The sequence below is a fragment of the Arachis ipaensis genome, chromosome B01 (assembly GCF_000816755.2).
Source record: "Arachis ipaensis cultivar K30076 chromosome B01, Araip1.1, whole genome shotgun sequence".
Taxonomy (NCBI): domain Eukaryota; kingdom Viridiplantae; phylum Streptophyta; class Magnoliopsida; order Fabales; family Fabaceae; genus Arachis; species Arachis ipaensis.
Genome location: NC_029785.2, coordinates 130,960,192 through 130,966,177, shown reverse-complemented (window position 1 = coordinate 130,966,177; position 5,986 = coordinate 130,960,192).

Here is a 5,986-nt window from a genome sequence, read left to right as displayed (position 1 = left end):
AAATAAGCACATTAAAATAAATTAACGTCTAATATAAACTTTAAATCATCATCCCAATTTAAAATACTACATCAACCAAAATCTTAAATCTTATCAAAATATAAATTCAAAAGTTAAATAATAAACAAGATAAGAGAATGTCCTAAAACCAAAAAAATTATAATAACTTTAATAAGGAGATAATTAAAAATTTTAGATGATAATTAAATTTATGTGAATGGTAGCCACTTTATAATAATAAACTAAAAATATTGCACATTATTCTAACAACAAAATTCTAATTTTAACAAGACATACTGCAGTTCAACACAAAGCTAATTTATTTATAAAAACTAAAAACATTATCAGCAAAGGGCAACAACATGATCAAACAGTAGAAGGGATAGAGTCTTTGACAATTATTACAGACAAGTTGCATTTGTAGTTACATAATTTGTAACACTCCCCAACAATACCTTGCAATCAATATGTTTATCAGTAACTTGTTCTCATTGAAAACAAAACAGTGTTAAGCATGAAGGTTTTCTATAAATAATAATAAAGTTAGTATCTCTGAATGGCACCCAAGCCTCTGCTACCCATTGCCAAAGAGTCAAGCTTTAAGTCTTCAACAACTTCACAAATTTTAATGTCAAGAACAATCAATAACATAAATTAAAAAATAGTAACAAATAATCACCTTAAAATTTATGAGTTCTTGCGATTGTTGGAATTTATTGGAGCGTTAGATGTGAGTTGATGATTTATTGGTGATAAGAGACTTGATTTGGACTCAAATTTGATGTTTTGCACGTATTGAGAATCGACTAAGGTGTGGTTTCGGTTTTCTCTATGTAATATGTAATATTTTTGGACACTTAGACTAGTAGACCTTAGGATGGGATTGAATTGGTTGTTGATAATTGTGATGTATGATGATTTTGATGATTGTGATGATTTCGGTGAATGATGATGTTGATTTATATTGTAGGATTAGATAATGATGATTATGAGGATTGATAATGAATTATGAGACTTGTTGATGTTGATAAATATTGAGAATGGTAAAATAATATTTTGTGATGGTAATTATTGAGATTTGAGTTTTATAAGTGAAATTTGGTGTATGGAATGGATGATACTATATATTGCTAAGTTGTGAAATAATAAGAAGGTATATGAATATAATTTAGGTACATTGGGACTGGTTTGGATGTGGAATAAGTGGTTTTGAATTGAGAGTTTTGGTAAAATTGAGGTTTAAAGATTTTTGGTAAAAATGAATTTTTGGCCAACTTTGGCAGATCATATATTGAATCTCGATTTTTGAAATTGATTGGATTTTCTTATCAAATTAAAGATAATTCAAAGAGTTTTAAAACGGTTTAGATTTCGTGGAAATAAGAATTTTGTAGAAAAAGATATGATCATTGGAAGTTGGTGTCAAAAAGTTGAATTCTGTGATGTTGCAGAAAATTGTAAGTTCTGGTTTGTGTGCCCACGCACACACCTGTGCCTACGCACCGAGCAGAACGAGTGTTATGACTCGTGTGTACGCACAAGGGATGTGCGTACGCACAAGTTGGGAAGTGCATTCCGTTGAGTGTGTGTGCACGTCTTCATGCTTATGCACAAGATGAAATTTTTACTTTGTGTGCGTACTAGGGGTGTACATGGCCCGACCCGACCCGAAGACCCGGCCCGGCCCCAAACACTTTAGGGGCTGATTTAGTGTGATTTCATCGGATCTGGGGCCGGATAAGGGTCTCAAAAATAGATCCAGTCATTATTTCGGGTCGGGTCCAGGCCATAGCTCGGGTCACTCGAACTCGTCCCGGTGGCTCGGTCATCATACACAATTAATATTTTGTGTTATTAGTGATGTATGATGGCTATTCTTATGTGGAATTTAAATATTATGAACCTTAATATTTTGTGTTATTAGTCATTATAAGATTATAAGTTAATGTTTTATATTTAAAATGCATAAGACTTTATACTAATGCATAATATTGTGTTATTTGTATTGATTTAAATATTTGGTATTATTAGACAATATTAGTATTGATTATGATTATGCTTTAATTTTAGAGAAGGGTTGGTTCTTGTTATATTTTTTTAAGTGAATTTTACTATGTGAATTGTGAAATAATGGTTAGAGATTAGGTGATTTTTACATGCTAAAGACCTGGTTTTTACTCGATTTTCACCCGGCCCAAAGGTGCGTATGTTTCATCGGGTTAGGGTCTAAAAATTAGGCCCGATTTACATTTTGGACCGGGTCTGGGTAAAGCCAAACCCAGTGTGGCCCCGCCCATGTACATCCCTAGTGCGTATGCACACCTCTATGCGTACGCACAACTCTAAGCATATGCATAAGCCCTATTTTTCAATAGAAAATTCTGTTTTTAACCGTTTTACCTTCTCAGCAAACTTGTAAACTTTCATAACGCTTATTTAATATTTCTTAGCTTGTTTTTAGGCTTGAAATATAAGAAAATACAAAAAGTGAGTTTCACTAGATATTTTCTGATAACAAGTTGAGAAGACGAAGAATTAGATTTTTGAAGTTGTGAGTGGACCGGCTGGGTATTATATTGTTGATGACTATGAAAACTTAAGAGTTGATGACATGTTTGTGAAGTCAAGAAATTGATGATGGTTATGACGGGTCGAGACTTGGAGATGAATGAAAACATTATTGAATACTGAGGATGATCACTAAGAACCATTGATATACACTGCTGTACGCTGATATTGTTGAGATGTTATGCGCCTGACAAGGACGGTAGGTTAATTTCGCCTGTCAAGGTCGCGACGGCAGCATAAGCGCGATGGTTAATCCTGCTTACGTTGAGATGTGAAGTCTGTGACTGAGAATCCCACTTGCATCTTTTTGGAATCACAAGAGTGTGTCGGACACTATATCCCTGGACCATGTGTCGGGCATGATATCTCTGAGGGTTCCCATTTTATTCGTGACTGAAATGCAACATTTCCATGGGGATGTGTCGGGTTGGTAGTTGAACCAACAATGTGATATCACAGCCAATAGGACAGACATTCATCATTTGTATTTTTTATGTGGTTGTTTGCTTTGTTTATTTGCAGACTATGTCTAATTATATAACATGCTTAATTGCTTCTTGATTTACTTGCTATACTTGATTATTTATTGTGTATTACTTGTATGCAACTATTTGTACTTTCTACTAGGATTGAGGAGGTTCGGTAGGCGGTGGCGATGGGATCGCATGGAGGTTAGGTTGGTGAAGGCTGTCGGACAGCGGTGAACTGATAGTTAGAAATCCCCTAAGTTAGATGACCTGTTTAAAGATTTATTTATTTGTTTTATAAGTTTGAATCTATGCTTGATGTGAAGATCTAGGATTTTCTCTGGCGTCCCAAAGTCTTATATCTTATATTACTGGGCGTTGTTACCATACTGAGAACCTCCGGTTCTCATACCATATTCTGTTGTTGTTTTTCAAATCCAGGTCGTAACCCATTTCGGTGATGATGGTTTCAGTGGCTAAGAGAAGGGGGGGGGGGTTGAATCTTAGCCCCATTTTCTTATGTTGCTGACACTTGCTGAATGCAGAGGAGGCTTTTCTGTTTTAGCTCGTCTCTGGACACGAGACTTTTTGTTTTTGCTCGTCACTTGCCACGATACTTTTTGTTTTGTCTCGTCACTTGGCACGAGATAATTTTAGTTTTTTGCTCCTGTGCAGTAGAGATCAGAAATGGAGTTGGAGAGAAGAAAGATTACACCAAGATATATCCTGGTTCAGCTGCTAAGTGCAGTCCAGCCTACATCCAGTCTCCATCACAAACATGATGGAATTTCACTATAATTGACAAACCCCAATTTGACGGTTTGTTTCGCATTGAATTTAGAGTATTTTGATAACCTTTGTCACATTTAGCCTAGGAATTAGCATGATTTTGTTATCTCTCCCATATTTGTGCTTAAGTGTAAAAACATGCTTTTTAAGCCTTATTTTGATGAATTCTAGTTCTTCTTTGATTCCATAAGATGCCTTGATGTGTTTGCTAGTAATTCTGGGATTGAAATAGGCTAGGCATGGATCAAAGGAAGCAAGGAAGGAAGCATACAAGTGGAGAGAAGCATAAAAAGTCAAAGAAGCAAAGTCAGCCATGCACGCGCACGCGTACAAGGCGCTCGTGCGCACATCGCAGAATTAGCCAGGGACGCGCACGCGTACCGTGCGCGCACGCGTCGATGAGGGCACATGACCTCACTAATGCAACACGTGCCTGGCGATTTGAGAGGGTTTCTGAACCCATTTTTGGCGCCAAATTGCTAAGGGAAAGGAATAAAAGGATGAAGGATTAAGGGGAAGGCATGATAATCATAATCATCACTTTTGACTAATAATCACTCCCAACCACTAATCACTTTTAGTTTAGAGTTTTAGAGAGAGAAGCTCTCACTTCTCTCTAGAATTAGGATTAGGATTAGGTTTAGTTCTTAGATCTAGATTAAGATTCATGTTCTTCTACTTCTACATCTCAATTCCATGTAGTTACATTGATTCTTCTTCCATTCTTTTATTGTAATTTCCTTTATGTTGTTCTTATACTTTGTTGTAGATCTAGTATTGTTCCTTCTACATTCTTCCAATTCAATAAGAGGTAATTCATAATAAATGTTTCTTCTTTGCTTTTCTATTGTTGATCTCTTGTTTTTGTAGTTGTAGATTCCTTTTAATTCTTGCAATTAATAATGTTTACTTCTATCGCACTCTATGTGTTTGTTGAAATGCCTCTTTTAGTTTTAGTGTAGATTTTGTTCCTCTTGGCCTAGGTAGAGTAATTAGTGACACTTGAGTTATCTAATTCCTTTGTTGATTGATAATTGGAGAGATTGCTAATTGGTTTGGAGTGCACTTGGATGAGATAGAGCAAGAACGGAGTTCCCATGGCAATAAAGAGCCAGCATCAAGTCCTAGTAGTGGAGAATCCTTTGAACTTGAAAAACCTTCCCCCGGTGCATTTGAAAAGGTTGTGGAGGTAAACTCCTTTCACCCTCCCAATTATAGTTTGATTAAGGGAAAAGGCTTAGATAGTTTGATTATTAATGAACAAAGGATTGAATTAGAGAAATCTTGTGAAGAGGTGGAAGTCCCTAGAAATAGAAGAACGGGGGTTGGTTATGCTTTGTCAAGATCTTTGGAAGCATCTTTGCCTAGGTGGCCATCTACTCCTTCACTTGAGTGGGTAAAATTCATCTCTATTAGCTTTATTGTCCCACTTGAGTATGGCTTGCTTGAAACGGATGGTCAACTTAGGATCCTTTGTGGGATAAAGCGTAAGCGAAAGATGTTTCGTGGTTGGCGTTGCAAATCAAGGCTCATTATGGTTGATGCATCAAACATGAGATATAAAGGTTGGAGTAGTGCTCAAATAGACAGGTCTAGGAGGATTGTTGGCCACTATATAGAGAATTCACCTTACTCACCACCCGGTTGGACTAATAATGATGATCAACCTCAAGACGGGTGCGAAGATAAGATATGGGACCCCGGCTCGCTAGGTGAAGAGCAACTAGGGGGACTCATATCTTGGGTAGAACTTTGCCCAAGCTTGACGAAAATGGTTGGAAATTCTGTCAACCAATTGAGAAGCAAAGATCCTTGGAGATTCAAGGACGAGTACAAACATAAGCCACCATGACAATAAGCTTCTCAAAATGTCCAACTTAAGGACTTAAACTAAAAGTGCTAGGTGGGAGACACCCCACCATGGTAAACTCTTTCCACTCTTTTAAATTTACTTAATAAGTGATTTGAGTTACCATTGTAGGTAGATGTTTCATACAAATTTGTTTGTACAACTTAATTGTTAGCTTAGTCACATGCATGTTGTGTTTAGTAGTAGATGAATAATATCAAAAATTGCATTTTTGTGAATTGTATGATGGTTGAGTAAATAAGAGTTGTGAACACTAAGGGGAGCCCCCAGCAATTTTTTTTTTCTGAAAAAA